Source organism: Adiantum capillus-veneris, chromosome 1, assembly GCF_014529385.1.
Source record: "Adiantum capillus-veneris isolate H3 chromosome 1, ASM1452938v2, whole genome shotgun sequence".
NCBI classification, from domain to species: domain Eukaryota; kingdom Viridiplantae; phylum Streptophyta; class Polypodiopsida; order Polypodiales; family Pteridaceae; genus Adiantum; species Adiantum capillus-veneris.
The window spans coordinates 58,541,804-58,562,930 of record NC_140931.1 but is presented as its reverse complement, the minus strand read 5'-3'; the positions used below and the strand labels follow the sequence as shown (position 1 = coordinate 58,562,930).

General features: G+C 45.7%; 1 protein-coding gene across 1 annotated transcript in view; it reads left to right on the top strand.

Moving 5' to 3' along the window:
* LOC147464858 (uncharacterized) overlaps window positions 1-21,127 on the top strand; it is a 48,575-nt gene that overhangs the window by 25,850 nt on the left and 1,598 nt on the right. The window lies entirely within an intron of this gene.

Genomic DNA, 21,127 nt, shown 5'->3' with positions numbered 1-21,127 from the left:
CGAGGAACTTGGGTTCTTAGGGGTCTTGGGTTCTTAAGTTCACGAGGAACTTGGGTTCTTGGGGGTCTTGGTTCTTGAGGTTCTTGAGGTTTTCTTTCGCTTGCAAACCGTGTTTGAGAAGCATCTTCTCTTCACCCGAGTTCTGCTCCTTTCTGCGGGCGCACCCCTTGGCGGCCTTGCGCTCACACCAAGGTTGCTTTTTCCCACCTCACGTCGATTGGCCGGCCGCTAAGTGCACGATCCGCTCTCAATGAGTGACAAGAGACACAAGGGGAGGCTGAACAAGCCCTTCTTTCTTGGGATTCCTGTCACTCTTCAACAAAACACGATTAGGAATTGACACGCCCAAGCGAACTTAGGTTCGTGCGACCGCAACAAGCAAAAAAAAATCTTGTGGTTCTTGTGGTTCTTTCCTTGAGTGATACAGAACAGTGCCAAAGCTCTGATACCAATGTTATGTGCAGCGGAATGATTGTTTGCGCTTTGCTCAAGATGAGTGCTCCGAACTGTGCTCAAGGTTCCTTTTTGTTCTTATGGAAGGGAGAGCCTTCCGTTCTTAGTGGAAAATGCTATGATCACGAACAAAGTGAATGGACACTGTGCGTGCAAGTGTATGAGACTGAGAGATAGAGAGAGAAGAGAGATACGACACCAGAGACGACGCAAAACCCTCCTCCGAAGGCCCCACTCTCGTCGGGGAGAGTGGTCTACTTTTGATTGCACAAAGTGGTACAATGCGTATGCAATGGACTGATGCAACTTGGACTATGCCGATGACGACGACGGTGATGACGACGACGACTTGATGGCTGAAATCTGAGATCTTCTAATCGCTGAATTTCGGGACTGTTTCGGTGGCTGAAAATGACTGTTTTGGCTGCGTTTTTATGGGCTGAAAATTGGGGATTTGCTGCAACCACTTAGGCTGAATCTGTTGCGTCTCTATCTGCTGAAATCTGCGTTTTTGTCACTGCTGAAAATCTGCGTTTTTGTTGCTGATGTCGCTGGCTGAAAACGCTGAGGGTGTGCTGGTGTGGCTGGCATTTTTGGGCTGAAAATGCTGATGATGACTTGTAGCGTTTTCGGCTGAAAAACGCTAGGGCTGCTCACTGCTGGCGATGGGAGGAATTTGCAACTGTTGGGGGTCTGGGAGGTGAAGGCGACCATGCAAGAGGTGGAAACGCCAGGAAGGGGAGGTTGGTCTAGGGCTTGAAAAACGCTAGGGGTGTTGAGGGGGGGGGGGTACTGCTGAGAATTTGCCTGTTGAGCGGGAAGCTCCTGCTGCCCTTCTGCCAGAAAGTGCTAACTTGGGTTTGCTTATATATTAACTTAGCAAAATTGCCCTACCTACTTTTGTTGAAAAGTCACTTAAAAATAATAAGTGAAAATAACCAAAATTAGGAAAATAGGCTAAATGCACTGGAAAATTCCCCTGACTGAATCTGATGGATCATGAAGGGAATACTGATGATCATGCTGTGTGCAACCAGAGGATATGCATCTATGCTAAGTGACTGGGCATGCACGGTCTACGAATAGACTCACAAAAGTGCCAGATCACTGCTAATCTAGACTTGACTGGACTGATTGAACCCTGTTATGCTGTAGCTTGTCCACGGACACATAGGGTTGGGATGTGTCAGGTGACATAAAAATAATAAGTGAAAAATGTCAAAAATAGGTAAAATAGGCTAAATGCACTGGAAAGTTCCCTTGAAGGATTCTGATGGGAATGCTTATGATCATGCTGTGTGCAACCAAAGGATATGCATCTACACTAAGTGACTGGGTATGCACGGTCTACGAATAGACTCACAAAAGTGCCAGATCACTTCTAATCTAGCCTGACTGGACCGACTGAACCCTGATCATGCTGTAGCTTGTCCACGGACACATAGGGTTGGATGTGTCACGTGATAGTGGCGCAAGCCGAGATTCGGACTCCAACAACCCCGTCTCACAGAGAAGAGCCAGTTTAGTAAGTATGATGGTAAGATGGATGCTACTGTTATTCATTCTTGGTTGCATCAATTTAATGCTTATTTTGCGACAACTAAGAAGAAAGGCAATAGCAAGGTTTTGACGGCTGCCATGTACCTTGCCGGTGATGCCATTAATGGGTACCACGCATGGTAAGAGGCACAATTGGCTGCGCACCTAGAGGAAGCCGACGAAGACGTGTCCCTTTCCTTCAATTGGGCCGACTTCCAAGACAAGCTCAAGGCACGGTTTATGCCACCCCAGTATCTCGCACGATTGAAGGACGATTGGCGCGGTCTCAAGCAAAATGATATGCTAGTTATGTCTTTCTCTAATTGTGTTTTGTAGCTCGGCACTCAATTAAGCATATCGGATGCGGAGCGCAAGGAGGCATTCCTTTATGGATTGGACGAGGCACTTGATCCAATCGATCTCAACAAGGCGGTAGCGATTGCTCTCGCACAGGAAATGAAGCACAACAAGGGAAAGCCCAAGGAAAACAAGACTTCCACAAGTACCTCTCAGACCTCTCAGAACCCTCAGAACGGTAAGACTGGTAAGATTGGTAACTCTTCTAATGTCACAAAGTGATGACGTGCCTGAAAACCCTAAAATCTGCAAGAGAAACCCTAATTGCAAAAACCCTAATTTTTGCCAAACCCTAATTCTCTAGCAGGAGAAATGCCACGTGGCAGCAGTACGGATGGCAAGAAATTACGGCGGGAATTGCGGAGGAGAAAGCCTGCGGCAGATTTGCTTTTTGGTAGATTTTTTGCGATGCTTTTCTTTTGCTTCATTAAAGAGTAGGCCTATTTGCTTTATTGGATGATTAAGCAAGAGAGAGAGAGAATCACTCTGCAAGCTTTTAATTGCAAGCTTTTGGGGCTCTGCTTTTGGGCAACCCTTGTAACTCTTTATAAGTGAAATTGGTCTCTCACTTCTCAGAGCATCTGGACGCAGAGTCTGAGAGTGAGACCCAACCACTCTTGTACTTTGAACTCAGATTAATACAAAAAGAAATACCAAAAGGGGCGCCAGTCTTTGGGGCCAATATCTCTAGGCACGAAACTTCACCGGGCCAGTGTAAATCTATTGTGAACTGTGAACTGTTTTGAAGTGGTTATTTGGTGCTGTTGCGATCGATTCTTGACTTGGAGTGTCCAAGTCTGTTACAGTAGTATTAGAGCACGGCCGATTTCTCTTCTACGGGAAATCCGATCCCATTTTTTTTTCCGCGGCACCTATGGCTTCACGCAAGGATCAGTTGACTCCCTCTGCATCCGGAGATGTGGACAGGGATCACAACGAAGATTCCGGCAGAGAGTATGGCCCGCCTTGGCCTACTCAGGCGGAGCGACGAGAGATGGAGCGTCGTCAATTAATCGGCGATGCAACAAAGATGATGCTCAATTTTGCGAAGGACCCAAAGTTTGCAAAATATATGAGCGAGACTTCTTTTCAGGAAGTGCACGAGTAGTGGGCAGAAACCACAACACCACCCCCGAAACCCGCTCTCAAGAAACCTTCTGCTCACAAGAAATATTCAGAGAAGGAATTAGAAGAGGTGGTTGATGCACGGATTGCTTAGCTTTTTGACGCGCAAAACAAGGCTAAAAAGCGCGCCAAAAAGCAGAAGAAAGGCACTGACTTCCCGGGTTATTTGGGTCATCAGTCGACATTTGATAAGGCAAAGAAACAGAAGAAGCGTGTTCGATTTGAAGGAGTACCCAGTTCTTCTTCTTCTTCTTCTTCTGACAGTTCTTCTAGCTCTTCGGATTTGAGCGAAGAAGACAGAAAAGGCAAAAAGCGAAGCAAGAAACAACGCTTCGGAAAGGGCAAGAAAAAGGCAAAGAAGTCTAAATCTCGCCCAGTGAGTGATAGTTCTACGGAGGACTCGTTTACAGACAGCTCAGACTCTGATGACGACAACTTTTATGCGAACAAGAATTTTTATAAAGCCAACCAGTATGACTTTTTGGAAGATAAAAGCAAGAAAGTTCGAGAGTTTAAGGAAGGTGGACAGACAGTCAATCAAATTTGACACTTTTTTAGGATATAAAGATGCTTCGAAGGCTTTGTCTTTTATACAGCAGTTTGACATCGCTTTCGCGGAAGGACGCTACTCAGAGCACTCCAAGATTCGGAGAGCTGCCTCTTATTTTAAGGGGAATGCTCGAACTTGGTGGTCCACGCTTCTTTTAAACAAGACTGCGCCAGTTAAATGGCTGAAATTTAAGAAGCTTTTTATTTCTTCTTGGCTGACGCAAGATTATGAACGCGATATACGAGCTGCTTGGAACCATCTTCGGATGACCAAGAGAGATATGGTGGATGCTTATTGTGAGAGATTCTGGAGCTCTTTTCTACCCGCCTCTTCATTCAAGAAGATCTCGTTCAGAGAACAGATTGAGTGGTTTACCTTGGGTCTACCTACAGAGATCCGAGATCACTGCTTGGAACAGAAGTCAGCTTCTATTCAGGAATTGATGAGTCATGCGAAGCGGGGTTTTGCCATTCACTCTGGCAGTCTGACCTACCCCACCGATGAGGTCATGACACAACAAGCCGAACAGACTTCAGCGAATGAAAGTAGAAAGAGAAAGAGCAACCCAGAAAAGAAGGATGCACGACCCAAGCTTACTCCTGAGGAGAGAGCTCGCTTCATCACGGAGGGGAAGTGCTTTGGATGCGGGGAACATGGACATATCTCCGCGAAGTGCCCTAACAAGGCACCAAATGAACAAGATGAAGAAAAGCCAGAAAGTTCTAAAGCAGCTGAGAGACGTGGCAGAAAAGGAAGATAAAGAATGCAGAACTGGTACCACATGGCGTGGGACCTGAACCGAATCAAATGAATGAAAGTACAAACTTTGCCGCTTTTGGGGCAAAGTGAAGGATCAGGAAGCTCTTTTGAAGGAGCCAAGGTCAACTTCTTTTCACTTGGAATTGGTGGCTCGATTAGGAACTACGCCCGATAGGCTGAGGCCACAGGCGGAGGTAGTTCGAGTGGCACCCGGACGGGATGTTGCCATTACATCTAGCATTGGCAAACTTCATTTGCAATGACAGGGGTGTTCAAGACACGCAAGTGACGTTCTACTCGAAATCCCTTGATTCCACAAGAACTATGCCGTGGTTGACTACCGGGCCGAGAAAGCGACTTTGACAAATGAAGGGCTCAAAGATTGTACTCGATGAACTTCAGTTTCTTTACTCATTCTTTTGGGAGAGAATTGAACGATGGATAAAGGTCGAATATGTTTTGACCAGAACAACAGAATGCCAAGATTTTTCTCCACACTCATGCCGATTTCTTTTAGAGGGCCTGAAGATCATACCATTGATCTGATACCTAGAAGCACACCACTGAACCAACCACCTTACCGTGTGAGCCGAGCACAGAATGAAGAGATTATGAACCAAGTGAAAGACCTCTTGGAAAAGGGTCTTGTCCAGCCTAGTACTTCACCGTATTGCTCTCCAGTGTTGTTGGTTTTGAAGAAAGACGGATCTTGGAGAATGTGCATCGATTATAGAGCTCTCAACAAAACACCATCAAGAACAGATTCCCGATTCCTAGGATCGATGATATACTCGACAGATTACAGGGATCCTCGTGCTTTAGCAGGATTGATATGAAGAGTGGATATCATCATATCAGAATCGCGCCAGGAGACGTCTACAAGACGGCTTTTCGGACGACTTTTGGGTTATTTGAGTTTTTGGTGATGCCTTTTGGCTTAACCAATGCTCCTGCGACATTTAACCAGATGATGGATAGGATTTTTCGAGAGCACAGGCTATTTGTTGGCACTTTCTTTGACGATATCATTGTTATCTCCAAGAATGAGGCAGAACACAGAAATCAGCTGCTTCAGATCTTTCAGGCATTACGAGATCACAAGTTAGTGATTAATCGAAAGAAAAGTGAATTTTTCCTACCAGAGGTACACTTTCTGGGACACATTGTCTCAGCAGCGGGAGTGCAAATGGATCCGGCCAAGATAGAGACTATCCGTGATTGGCCCGATTTGAAGAATGTCCATGAAATTAGAAGCTTCTTGGGACTGTGTTCGTACTATAGGCGGTTCATTCGAAAGTTTGCAGAGGTTGCTTCCCCTTTGCATATCTTGACACAGAAAGGAGTCCCTTTCTCGTGGGGACCCACAGAGGTGTCTGCCTTTCAGACATTGAAAGAGAAATCGACAACGGGACCAGTTTTGACTTTGCCCGACTTGCAGAAGTCATTTGAAGTATATTGTGATGCTTGTGGTCGTAGTCTGGGTACGGTCTTAATGCAAGAAGGCCATGTCATTGCTTACGAGAGCCGATTGTTCTCAAGGCCGGAGATGACAGCACAGATTTGTGAGAAAGAGCTTTTGGTGGCTATCCAAGCTCTTATTCAGTGGCGACATTACCTACTCGGAGCCGATTTTACGGTTTTTCACAGATGATGGGAGTTTATGCTGCTACTTGTCATGGAAGCAGCTATTCGAAAAAGCAGATGCGGTGGGCAAATATCTTGTCACAGTTTCTTACTTCCGGATTGTCCATGTGCAGGGACAGAAGTAATTGGTGGCAGATACTTTACCCTGAAAGCCGTTGGTTCTGGCTATTTTCCGCGATACATCATAGGAACTTCGAGGATATGGTCGGTCAGTACGCCACAAAACAGATTTTGCAGATGTATTCAGTTGAATACAGAAAGGGGAGATAGTAACGGACTATTCCATTCGGAATGGCTACTTGATGAAGAAAAACATGTTGTGCGTTACACAACTGTTGAGGGAAAAGGTTATGACCGAATGCCACTGTCCACCGTTTTACGGGTCACCGCGGCATTGCTACCACCTTGAAAGGGGTAGAGAAATACTTCTTTTGGTCGAGACTCAAGAAGGATGTGGACGAGATTGTGCGCAGTTGCTTGGTATGCCAGAAGGTCAAGTTTGACAAGCATAAAGCACAGGGATTGTTACAGCCTTTTACCCATACCCACCCGCCCCTGGGAAAGTATTGCAATGGATTTCATCTCCCGAGAACACAGCGTAGGCACGATTGTTTATTGCCCAGATCTTCAGATTACATGGCATGCCTGAGACGATTGTCTCCGACAGGAACCCCAGGTTCACGAGTTTGTTTCGGACGACTATTTGGGAGAACATACGCAAGTGGTTGCAGTTCTCGTCATCGTTTCACCCGCAGACTGACGGGCAATCAGAGATTGCTAATTCAGTGGTACTTGCTTTGTTGAAGTCTTCTTGGTTGGATCAGAAGACTACTTGGGCAAGGTTTTTACCTTTGGTGGAATATGCCTACAGAAACACGTTTGACTCTTTGATGGGGAAGATGCCATTTGAGATTTTTGAATTTGCTACGAAGGTTCTACCCTTCCTTAGCGCGAAAGATAAAATTTTTCTTTGAAGCCGACTAGTTCACGAGGGACCTGGTTCGGAAGGCTTTGCAGAAATTTCACGAAAGACAGAAAAAAGGCAGCATATCGCCATTTTCGCGATTTGAAATTGGAGGAGAAAGATGGGGTGCTCTTACATTATGGGAAGGCACGCTCGAGAAAGGAAAAAAAGGGAAAGGAGCGGCTTCTTTGCAAGCTTAGCATGAGATAGTGTGGACCTTTCCAGATTTTTCCGAGAAGATAAACGATGTCTCCTTTCGATTGAAACTGCCTGACACTTGGAGGATTCACAATGCATTTCATGTGAGTCTCTTGAAACCTTTTAAAGGTGATGTGCCGTGATGATGGGGAGCCTGAAGAGCAACCCGAAGTGGAAGAAAATGAGGAGATCCTTATTCTTGAACAGATTTTGGCACATAAGGATACGAAGAATAAAGGTAAAGTCTGAAGGCGGTTCTTGGTTAAGTTCAAGAACCATCCTGCATTGGATGCGAAGTGGATAAAGGAGGAGGACCTAGCAGATACTCCTCAGATTGTGAAACTTCACCTCGATGCTTTTGGTTTAGCATAGTCTACTCCAAATGGAACCCAGAATTCAGCTTGGCCGGAGATCTAGTGCAGTGGGATGCACAAGAGGGGAGTTACTCCACTCCTTTGTCAACAGATGCCTCGATTTGATACTAAAGTCACTGATGTCTCTTTTGAGCTTCAAGGATACTGAGAGCTTACAGTATTCTGCTGGATGACTTTAAGAAATGGAATTCCTGATTATGATACTGATTTGTTCTTGACTTCTTTTAAGTGCAGGAACTGATAGACGAAATGACTACAGCATTTTGGTCTGATTGATCTTGAATAGACATGGTTGCAATAGGGGTTAGTCAATCGGACATCGATGAGGCCCCGATTGGATCTAGATGCGATTGCTAGCAACAGTCAGTGTCTGCTAAGACGGTTTATGGCCTCTGTCTGTTTTGTAGGCGTAATCGAGGGCGATTACAATGCTTTCAAGAGGGGGGTATGTCACAAAGTGATGACGTGGCTGAAAACCCTAATTTCTGCTGGAAACCCTAATTCCCTGGTGGTAGAAATGCCACGTGGCAGTAGTACGGATGGCCGGAATTACGGCGGGAATTACGGAGGAGAAAGCCTGCGGCAGATTTGCTTTTTGGCAGATTTTTGGCGATGCTTTTCTTTTGCTTCATTAAAGAGAAGGCCTATTTGCTTTATTGGATGATTAAGAGAGAGAGAGAGAGAGAGAGAGAGAGAGAGAGAGAGAGAGAGAGAGAGAGAGAGAGAGAGAATCACTCTGCTTTATTTACAAGCTTTAACTGCAAGCTTTTGGAACAGCTTTTGGGGCTCTACTTTTGGGCAACCCTTGTAACTCTTCAAAAGTGAAGTTGGTCTCTCACTTCTCAGAGCATCTGGACGCAGAGTCTGAGAGTGAGACCCAACCACTCTTGTACTTTGAACTCAGATTAATACAAAAAGAAATACCGAAAGGGGCGCCAGTCTTTGGGGCCAATATCTCTAGGCACGGAACTCCGCCGGGCCAGTGTAAATCTATTGTGAACTGTGAACTGTTTTGAAGTGGTTATTTGGTGCTGTTGCGGTCAATTCTTGACTTGGAGTGTCCAAGTCTGTTACATCTAACCAATCGTCCAATAGTCTCTCAGAAAAGAACTCTCAAAGTGAACCTAAGGGTAAAGGTAACACAATTGCTAACCCTAAGCTCACTCCAGATGAAAAGATAGAACAAGGAATTTTAGGTGGATACATTATATCGGAAGAGCAAAGCACTTATTCTAAGGAAGGTCGTTGTTTTCATTGTCACATTAAGGGTCACATAAAAAGAACATGTCCTAAGCTTGAATCGAATTAATCTAAAGAACCCAAAGAACCCACTTCTTGTGTCAATGCAATAAATGAGTACACGAGTGTGACCCAAGTCTTTCATGATCCCCCCATTGATGAGTTTCTCATAAGTGTTATGGTCATGTGAATGGTCAGCGTTTTGTCATATTGTTTGACCCAGGCAATATGCATGATTTGATTAGTGACTCTCTTGTCGAAAGAGCCCGCTCGGAGGTTCGCAAGACATCTCCTTTCGAGGTGTCTGGCTTGATGTTTTGTTCACTTTTCAACAAGTGTCCTTCCGCAAGAAATTTGTAGTCTCTCCTCTTTCAAGATGTGATATGCTTTTGGGCATTTGTGGTTGCGTGAGCATAACCCTCTCATTGATTGGGCGGAAAATACGTTCATTTTCAATGCCAAAAGTGACTCTTCCCTTGTCATTCGTGGAGAGCAAGTTGTTCATTCTTCAGCTCTCATTTCTAATGTGCAGGCGAAGATTGAAAGGATTCAGGAGCAGGAGAATCTCTCAGTATCGTCTTCTCCAAAGCATGACACATATGATTTGCATGATAATGATAAGTATGATGAGTTGAATGATAACGATGATGTGATTATTCACGAGCATGATGATGTGATTGTTCACGAGCATGATGATGTGATTGTTCACAAGAATGATGGGCTAGTTGATACTTTTTCTAGTGAAACTAACCTCATTGCAGTTTCGATAGATCACGAAGAAGCGATCTTGGCTCTCGAGCCTCGGTCTCAAGAACCCCCATAGGAAGTATTATGTGTTCTAATGATTAGTCAGCACGCATTGTACGAGTGTTTCATTCGTGATCGTTTCCTGTATTTTAGTCAGCGTCTTTATGTGATCCCTTTTCATAGGCATGACATACTGCACGATGAACACTCACTCATTACTGAGGACGGATGTATGTGGATTTCTCATGAAAAGCTGAAAAGTATGCATTCAAGGAAGTCACATTCCATGTCTCTTCCTTGGTACGACACAGTCGTAGAAAGAGGACAAGAAGGATTGAGCATCAAGCATAGGCATTTCCAGTGTGTTTTGCTGCAGCTGATTGATTTAGATCAGAAAGTCAAGATTCAACCCCGTTGTTTGCGTGTGTTTGATGAACGGTTTGGTACTCCGTCTCTATGTTCATCTGCATTGCATGCACAGTTTGTTCGAAAGACTAGTTTTTTTCCAGTCACTTTACATGGAATGGGTATGTTCATGTTTTTGTGTTGGAAATGGTTTCAGGAATTTTCAGCCTCAGAGATTCGTGAAGAAGGTAGACGCATGACTATAGACGAAGTTGAAGCATTGAAGGAGCCACAGAAGACTTTGTCGCTTTTGGGGCGGCCCAAAGAAGCAAGCGTTGCAGACCTTTATGAAGTTCAAGTATCGCACGATCCACGCATCAGAGTGGGCCGGCGAAGAGTCCTTTCCAGGATTCCAGACCCTGTTGGCGATCTCCCTCGACGCCATACAGTTCGGTACCGGTACCTCACTTTGAAAAGGAGGGGATGTCACCAGAGTTATCGAGGAACGCCACTTTGGGGGCTTGGAACGCTGGAACGGCGTTCTAGCCGGGCAACTTGTCTTGGAACGCCCCGGAACGGCGGACTGGCGTTTCGGCAGTCAGGCAGTCACCGGAACGGACAGGAACGGGCTATAACGGCCGAAATGGCCCCAACGGCCAGAAACGGGCAGATTTGAAGTTTTAAAAAATAGCTGTTTGGGCAGCCAACGGCCATTTACAGCCAGCTAGCCTTATATACATCCCCCCCTCTTCCCCCATTCTGCATCAAGTGAGCTTTGAACTTTGAAAGTTTGAAGGCCCTCTCTCCCTTGCTCTTAACTCTCAAGCCATAGGGGCCTAGCCTCTAGGGCCTCAAAGAGTCGAGGCTCAAGCTCTCAAGTTTCAACCTCTCTCTCTCTTGGGCTAACCCTCAAGGCTCAAGGCTCAAGCTCTCTTTCTCTTGGTCTCAAATTTCAAGAGGTGAAGCCTCTCTCTCAACTTCTCATTGCTCAAGCTCTCACGGAATCAAGCCTCTCTCTCTCAAACCCTCAAAGATCAAGCTCTCTCTTTCACAGATAATCCATGGCTTCTTCTTCTCGTACAACCCCCTCCGTTCATGCGGGCAACACTCAAAAGGCGAAGGAATGGTCGTGGTGGGATGAAGTGACCTCGGAGGGCACCTTGTCGGCGGCGGGAGGTTCTCGTGTATGGGCATGCAAGCTATGCTCTTACACGCGGAAAAGGGGGCATGACAAAGTGAGGGCACACTTTCTTCGAGTGCCGGGACATGAGGTGAGATTTTGCACCAACGTAACCATCAAGAAGAGGAAGGAGCTCGAGGAAAAGGATTGGCAATTCAACCATAAAGCCAAGCCCGTACGCAAAGGTATCGACCCAAAGACCCTCATTTTTCCTTCTTCCTCTCTACCCGGTTTAGGTGCCGGTGGATCTTCATCGGGTCCGATTCGTTGCCAAAGGACCCTCCTCTTGGGACTCAAAGAAGAAGGAAGAGGTGGATGCGGCCATGGCCCGATTCTTCTATCACGACCATATCCCATTTGTCGCGGCGAGGTATGTTTTATGATTTATCAATCTTCTCTCTTATTTCTTCCGTTATCGTCGTTTCCGCCCTTTTGATACTAACCTCTTCTATGTTTGATTGAAATAGGTCGGAGTATTGGAAAGTCATGGTGCAACGGATAGGAGAGTATGGCACCGGCTATGTGCCGCCATCTTCAGAGGTTCTCCAAACTACTTTGCTCGATCGAGAGAAGGCTATCGTGGAGCAAGCAACCCTCAATATTCAGCGTTTTTGGGCAAAACATGGCGTTTCCATTCCGACGGATGGAGCGATACAAGGAAGAGATCTGTTCATGGTCTCGTCGCATACTCGAGTGGAGAGGTGTACTTTGTGCACTCTCATGATGTCACCGAGAGTGGCAAGTCCGTCGATGTCCTCTCTGCAGAGTGGACAGCGGCCATAGAAACGATCGGTGAACAACACGTGGTGGCCTTTGTCACAGATGGGGAGGCATCAAACAGGGCAGCAGCAACTATTATAGAGGGCCACTATCCGCATGTGACTGTGTGCTTTTGCATGGCACACTGCTTGAACAACCTTTTAAAAGCCATTGGCAAGCTAGAGTGGATTGCTCCAGTCATTGCTGATGCAGTGAAGATTGTTACTTTCATCAACAATCACAACTTGGTTCGGAGTGAGTACCTCAAGAGGTCGGGCGGCAAAGTGCTTCTAAAGTATTCAGACACCCACTTCGCCACTTCGCATTCAACTTTCTTCTTGTGCGCAGGTTGTCTGAATGTCAAAATGTGGTTCGACAGGTCTTCATCAGTGATGAGTTCACCACCTCCCCCTATGCAAAGACCGTTGCAGGGATTTTGTGCAAGGATAAGGCAGAGGATCTTGAGTTCTGGAAGGAGCTCAAGAGTCTAGACGCACAGGTAAAACCAGTGGTTCATTTGCTTCGAGTTCTGGATGGCATGGATCCTTGCATTGGCAAGATTTATGAGGCAATGGACCGCATGATCGAGCAACTTGCACAACTTGAGCCGAAAGTAGAGCGATATGAGGAGATCCATGCGCTTTGTAGCTTGAGGTGGAATTCATATGGCTCTCCTTTACACGGGGCAACCTACATGGTGGATCCAGAGTTCCAAGGTGCAAGGCAAGAGACAGATAGAGAAGTCATGAACCAATTTACAGAGATCTTAAACAAGATGGTTCTAGATAGAGATGGGCGACGCATTGTCAGAGATCAGTTGAGACAATACAGAGAGATGCGGGGGTCATTTGGCAGTCCAGATGCTCAGATTGATCGCAGGAAGATAGGTTCAGTGCTATGGTGGGAGGACCATGGCTATGATGGCCCTGAGCTTCAGAGATTGGCGATCCGTATTCTCAGCTAGTCAGTCAGTACCTCATGCTTGGAGCAATTTGAAAATGCTTTGCAAGAGTACAGACAAATGGACAGATCCTTTTACACAGTGGGAGATGGAGCAAGAGGCTCCTCAGGCAGGTGGAGATGCACATCCACCAACACTAGCTACTTCACCCAGTGGCTGAGATCGAGCCGGGCCTAGAGCTCGATGATGAGGAATGGGAGGATGTGCATGATTTACAGCCGGCTACTACGAATTGGGAGGCCTCTCAGGCTAGTGGCTCTTGAGTCTTGAGTCTTGAGGCTCCAGAGTTGCGACTTTAGGACTTTCATTATCCTTACCTTTTTGAATGGTTGCTTGAGCCTTGCCCTCTTTGACATTTGTAGCTACTAGCATCTTTATGGTATTTGTCACCTTCAGTCTTTTGATATTGTGGCCACTGGTTTGGCCCCCTTGTAGTCTCGACTCTCATTATGGTATGTCACCTTTGGTTTTTTTGTAACGCCTTGTGCTATGTACTCTGGGCGCCGCACATCTCAATCAAGTCATATTAAGGTTGAATGGTCTTCAAATCGTGTTTTTTGTGGGTATTAGAGTCAAAGGACTCTAGTACTACTTGTATTCAAACACATAACGCTAAAAAAAACAATATTTGGGTGTTTTTTTAGCCTCCCGTTCCGTGCCGTTCCCGTTCCGTACCCATTCCCGTTCCCCCGTTCCCTAGGGAGGCCCGTCGCCGTTCCCGTTCCGCGCTCCGGGTAACTCTGGATGTCACGTGCACATCTAACCCTATGTGTACGTGGACAAGCTACTTCATGGCATGGGTTCAGTTCAATTAGCTTAGGAAGTGATCTGGCACTTTTGTGAGTTTGTTCGCAGACCGTGCATGTCCAGACACTTAAAGTAGATGCATATCCTCTGGTTGCACACAGCATGATCATCAGCATTACCATCAGAATGCATCAGGAGCATTTTCTAGCGCACAGAACCTATTTTTCCTATTTTTGACATTTTTCACTTATTAAGTGACTTTTGTTGGGAACTGGGTAGGGCAATCTTGCTAAAGTAATATATAAGCAAACCTAGCGCTAGGCTTATCTACCAAAAGAGGAGAAAGTGCAACAGGCAATTCACTTGCAGCAGGCTTCTCTCCCCCCCTCTCAAGCAAGAACCACCCCCCTTAAGCCTTGCGTTTTTCAGCAACTCCAGCGTTTTCAGCCCACACACCTGGCGTTTTTCAACATCCACTTTTCTCGCCAGCAGCCACTCAGTAGCGCCTGCAATACTCAGCCAATTCAGCGTTTTCAACAACCTGCAGGCTCAACGTTTTCCCAGCCATAACATCCAGCGTTTTTGGCTTGGAATACCAGCAAATTCAGCAAGTTAAAGGGCAGCAGAACCAGCGTTTTAAGGCAGCAAATCAGCGAGTAAAATGGCAGCAGATCAAGCGTTTTTAAGACAACAAATTCAGCGTTTTATTAGCAGCATAACCATAGCAGATAGCAGATTCCGTAGTCGTCGTCATCCCCGTCGTATCCGCATTTTGCATCATAGCTTCGCGAGTTTGCATCAACATCTTGTACTAGTTTGTGCAAACAATAGCGTAGACTTCTCTCGCCATCGAGAGGAGGGCCTTCGGAGGAGGGTTTGACAACTTGTTTGGTGTCGTATTGTAACAAACTTGGACACTCCAAGTCAAGAATCGATCACGACAGCACCAAATAACCACTTCAAAACAATTCACAGATCACAATAGATTTGCACTGGCTCGGCGGAGTTCCGTGCCTAGAGATATTGGCCCCAAAGACTGGCGCCCCTTTCGGTATTTCTTTTTATATTAATCAAATCAAAGTACAAGAGAGCGGTTAGGGTTTCACTCTCAGACTCTGCGTCCAGATGCTCTGAGAAGTGAGGCCCTCACCACTAATTTAAAGGTTACAAGGGATGCCCAAAAGCTTTTAAAAATAAAAAGCATCAGTTCTCTCTCTCTTAGAGATTCTCTTTTTTTAAAAAAAAAAAAGCAAGTTCTCTCTCTTTCTCATGGCATGGAGAAAAAGCAAGATTCGCGTCGCTCATCATTTAAAAAAAAAAAGTTTTTTTTTTCTAAGCCTCCGCGATTTCCAGAAACTAGGGTTGCTTGTAGAAATTAGGGTTTGCAGGAATTTTAGGGTTTCTGGCAGAAATTAGGGTTTCTGTTGTCCGCCACGTCATCACTTTGTGACATACCCCCCTCTTGAAAGCATTGTAATCGATCGCGATTACGCTTGCAAAACTGACAAAAGCCATAAACCGTCTTAGCAGACACTGACTGTTAGTACCTACGTACTAGGAACACACATCCAACACATGTACAAAATCGACAGTCACATCACACGACATCACCAGACATCACATGACATTCAATATTCATTCCGATCTTAGACCATGATTTATCGGCAATGTAGCTAGCAATCACATCTAGGTCCAATCGGGACCTCAACGATGTCCGATTGTCTAACCCCTATTGCAACCATGTCTATTCGAGATCAATCAGACCAAAATGCTGCAGTCATTTCGGCTATCAGTTCCTGCACTCACAAGAAGTCAAGAACAAATCAGTATTATAATCAGGAATTCCATTTCATAAAGTCATCCAGCGGAATACTGTCAGCTCTCAGTATCCCTGAAGCTCAAAGAGACATCAGTGACTTTAGTATCAAAATCGAGGCATTTGTTGACAAAGGAGCGGAGTAACTCCCCTCTTGTGCATCCCACTGCACCAGATCTTCGGCCAAGCTGAGTTTCTGGGTTCCGTTTGGAGTAGACTATGCTAAACCAAAACATCGAGGTAAAGTTTCACAATCCGAGGAGTATCTGCTAGGTCCTCCTCCTCCATCCACTTCGCATCAAATGTAGGAAAGTTCTTGAACTAAACCAAGAACCGCCTTCGGACTTTACCTTTCTTCGTATCGTTATGTGCCAAAATCTGTTCAGGAACAAGGATCTCCTTGTTTTCTTCCACTTCGGGTTGCTCATCAGGCTCCCCATCATCAGGCACATCACCCTTAACAGGGTTCAAGAGACTCACATGCAATGCATTATGAATCCTCCAAGTATTTGGCAGTTCCAATCGGAAGGAGACATCATTTATTTTGTCAGTGATCTGGAAAGGTCCGTAGTATCGCATACTAAGCTTTGGAAAAAGCCTCTCTTTTCCCTTTTTCTTTCTTAGGTGTGCCTTCGCAAAAGTAAGAGCACCCAATCATCCTCCTTCAGTTTCAAGTCGCGACGATGGCGATCCGCTGCCTTTTTCTGTCGTTCTTGAGACTCCTGCAAAGTCTTGCGAACCTTGGCAAAAGCCGTATCCAAATCTCGCGAATATTCATCCGCTTCAAATATCTAATCTTCATGCTCAGGAAAGATGGAACCTTCGCAGCACTTTCAACAATCTCACATGGCGTCTTCCCCATCGAAGAGTGTATCGTGTTATTGTAGGCAAATTCCACCAAAGGTAAGTTCTTTTCCCATTGAGTCTTCTGATCCGAGATACAAGACTTCAATAAATCTAAAATCACCGAATTGGCAATCTCAAATTGCCCGTCAGTCTGCAAGTGGAACGATGACGAGAACTGCAACTGCGTGCCAATGTTCTCCCAAATTGCCTTCCAAAACAAACTCATAAATCTGGGGTCTCTGTCAGAGACAATCGTCTTAGACGTGCCATGTAATCGAGAAATCATCGTGATCTTTCTATTTTCTTGGGAGATCAAAAATGAAATCCATTGCAATACTTTCCCAGGGGTGGGTGGGTATGGGTAAAGGCTGTAACAATCCCTGTGCCTTATGCCTGTCAAACTTGACCTTCTAGCATACCAAGCAACTGCGCACAAACTCTTCCACATCCTTCTTGAGTCACGGCCAAAGGAAGTATCTCTCAACCCCTTTCATGGTGGTAGCAATGCCGCGGTGACCCGTAAAAGGTGGACAGTGGCATTCAATCATAACCTTATCCCTCAACGGCTGTGTAACGCACAACATAGTCTTTCTCATCAAGTAGCCTTCCCGAAGGGAGTATCCCGCTACTGTCTCCCCATCCCGTATCCTTGTGAAAATATCTGCAAAATCTGTATCTGTGGCATACTGATCGACCATATCCTCGAAGCTCCTATGATGTATCACGGAAATAGCCAGAACCAACGGTTTCCGAGACAAAGCATCTGCCACCACATTCTTCTGTCCCTCACATGGACAATCTGGAAGTGGAACTGTGACAAGATGTTCGCCCACCGCATCTGCTTTTCCAAAAGCTGCTTTTGTGACAAGAAGTAGCGCAAACTCTGATGGTCTTTAAAGACAGTAAAATCCGCTCCGAGTAGGTAATGCCGCCACTGAGTAAGAGCATGGATAACCGCCAAAAGCTCTTTCTCATAGATTTGTGCTGTCATCTCCGGCCTAGAGAACAAACGGCTCTCGTAACCTATGACATGGCCTTCTTGCATCAAGACCGCACCCAGACTACGACCACAAGCATCACAAAATACTTCAAATGACTTCTGCGAGTCCCGCAAAGTCAAATCTGGTCCTGTAGTCAATTTCTCTTTCAATGTCCGAAAGGTAGTCACCTCTGTGGGTCCCCACGAAAAAGGTACTCCTTTCTGTGTCAAGGTATGCAAAGGGGAAGCAACCTCTGCAAACTTTCGTATGAACCGGCTGTAGTACGAACACAGTCCCAAGAAGCTTCTAACTTCATGGACATTCCTTAAATCGGGCCAATCATGGATAGTTTCTATCTTGGCCGGGTCCATTGGCACTCCTGCTGCTGACACAATGTGTCCCAAAAAGTGTATCTCTAGTAGGAAAAATTCACTTTTCTTTGCATTAATCACTAACGTGTGATCTCGTAATGCCTGAAAGACTTGAAGCAGATGATCTTTGTGTTTTGCCTCATTCTTGGAGAAAACAATGATGTCGTCAAAGAAAGTGCCAACAAATAGCCTGTACTCTCGAAAAATCGTGTCCATCATCCGGTTAAATGTCGCAGGAGCATTGGTTAAGCCAAAAGGCATCACCAAAAACTCAAATAACCCAAAAGTCGTCCGAAAAGCTGTCTTGTACACATCTCTCGGCACTATCCTGATCTGATGATATCCACTCTTCAAGTCAATCCTGCTAAAGCACGAGGATCCCTGTAACCTGTCGAGTATATCATCGATCCTAGGAATCGGAAATCTGTTCTTGATGGTGATTTCGTTGAGAGTGCTATAATCGATGCACATTCTCCAAGATCCGTCTTTCTTCAAAACCAACAACACTGGAGAGCAATACGGTGAAGTACTAGGCTGGACAAGACCTTTTTCCAAGAGGTCTTTCACTGGGTTCATAATCTTTTCATTCTGTACTCGGCTCACACGGTAAGGTGGCCGATTCGGTGGCGTGCTTCCAGATATCAGATCAATGGTATGATCTTCAGGCCCTCTCAAAAGCAATCGGCATGAGCGTGGAGAAAAAAATCTTGGCGTTCTTTTCTTCAGGTCAAAACATATTCAACCTTTATCCATCGTTCAGTTCTCCCAAAAGAATGAGTAAGAAAACTGAAGTTCATCAAGTACAATCTCTAAGCCCTTCATTTATCAATGTCGCTTTCTCGGCCCGGTAGTCAACCACGGCGTAGTTCTTGTGGTACCAAGGGATCCCGAGTAGAACGTCACTCGCGTGCCCTGAACACCCCTGTCATTGCAAACGAAGTTTGCCAATGCTCGGTGTAATGGCAACATCCCATCCGGGTGCCAGTCGAACTACCTCCGCCTGTGGCGTCAGTCTGTCGGGCGTAGTTCCAAATCGAGCCGCCAATTCCAAGTGAAAAGAAGTTGGCCTTGGCTCCTTCAAAAGGGCTTCCTGATCCTTCACTTTGCCCCAAAAGCGGCAAAGTTTGTACTTTAATTCATTAGATTCGGTGCAGGTCACACGCCATGTGGTACCAGTTCTGCTTTTCTGTCTGCCTTTTCTGCCACATTCCTTAGCTGCTCTCGAACTCTCAGACCTATCGTCGTCTTTATCATTCTGTTCTTTCTGTGCCTTTTTAGGGCACTTCGCGGAGATATGTCCATGTTCGCCGTATCCAAAGCACTTCCCCTCTCTGATGAAGCGAGCTCTCTCCTTAGGAGTAAGCTTGGGTTGTGCATCCTTTTTCTCTGGGTTGCTCTTTTTCTTTCTACTTCCATTCCCAGAAGTCTGTTCGGCTCGTTGTGTCATGGCCTTATCTGTGGGGTAGGTCAAACTGCAAGAGTGAATGGCAAAGCCCCGCTTCGCATGACTCATCAACTCCTGAATAGAAGCTGACTTCTGTTCCAAGCAGTGATCTCGGATCTTTGTAGGTAGACCCAAGGTAAACCGCTCAATCTGTTCTCTGAACGAGATCTTCTTGAATAAAGAGGCGGGTAGAAAAGAGGTCCAGAATCTTTCACAATAAGCATTGTTTGTGTCTTTCTTGGTCATCCGAAGATGGTTCCAAGCAGCTCGTATATCTCGTTCAAACTCTTGCGTCAACCAAGAAGAAATAAAAAGCCTCTTAAATTTCAGCCATGTAACTGGCGCAGTCGTGTTTAAAAGAAGCGTGGACCACCAAGTACGAGCATTCCCCTTAAGGTAAGAGGTAGCTCTCCAAATCTTAGAGGCTCTGAAGAGCGTCCTCCCGCGAAAGACAAATTGCTGTATAAAAGACAAAGCCTTCGAAGCATCGGAGTATCCTGAAAAGTATCAAACTTGATCGAGTGGCCACCTTCCTTAAACTCTCGGACTTTCTTGCTTTTATCTTCGAGAAAGTCATACTGGTTGGCTTTGTAAAAATTTTCTTGTTCGCATAAAACTTTCGTCATCGGAATCTGAGCTGTCTGTAGACGAGTCCATAGTAGAACTGTCAGTCTTTGGGCGAGATTTAGCCTTCGTTGCCTTTTTCTTGCCCTTTTCGAAGCTTTGTTTCTTGCTTCGCTTTTTGCTTTTCCTGTCTTCTTCGCTCGAGTCTGAAGAGCTAGAAGAACTGTCAGAAGAAGAAGAAGAAGAACTGGGTACTCCAACACGCTTCTTCTGTTTCTTTGCCTTGTCAAAAGTCGACGACGACCCAAATATCCCGGGAAGTCGGTGCCTTTCTTCTGCTTTTTGCCGTGCTTTTTGGCTTTCTTTTGCGTGTCAAAAAGCTGAGCAATCCGTGCATCAACCACGTTCTCCAGTTCCTTCTCTGTATATTTTCTTGGAGGCAGAAGGTTTCTTGAGAGTGGGTTTCGGGAGTGGGGTTGTGGTTCTCTGCCACTCTGTCTGTACCTCTTCCAAAGAGGTCTGGTTCATATATTTTGCCATCTTCGGATCCTTGGCAAAATTGAGCATCATCTTTATTGCATCGCTGATCAACGGGCGACGCTCCATCTCTCGCCGCTCTGCCTGAGTAGGCCAAGGCGGGCCATACTCTCTGCCTGAATCTTCGTTGTGATCCCAGCCCGCATCTCCAGATGCAGAGGGAGTCGACTGATCATTGCCTGAAGCCATAGGTGCCGCGGAAAAAAAATTCGGGGATCGGATTTCCCATAGAAGAGAAATCGGCCGTGCTCTGATACCACTGTAACAAACTTGGACACTCCAAGTCAAGAATCAATCACGACAGCACCAAATAACCACTTCAAAACAATTCACAGATCACAATAGATTTGCACTGGCCCGGCGGAGTTCCGTGCCTAGAGATATTGGCCCCAAAGACTGGCGCCCCTCTCGGTATTTCTTTTTATATTAATCAAATCAAAGTACAAGAGAGCGGTTAGGGTTTCACTCTCAGACTCTGCGTCTAGATGCTCTGAGAAGTGAGGCCCTCACCACTAATTTAAAGGTTACAAGGGATGCCCAAAAGCTTTTAAAAATAAAAAGCATCAGTTCTCTCTCTCTTAGAGATTCTCTTTTTTTTTTATAAAAAAAAGCAAGTTCTCTCTCTTTC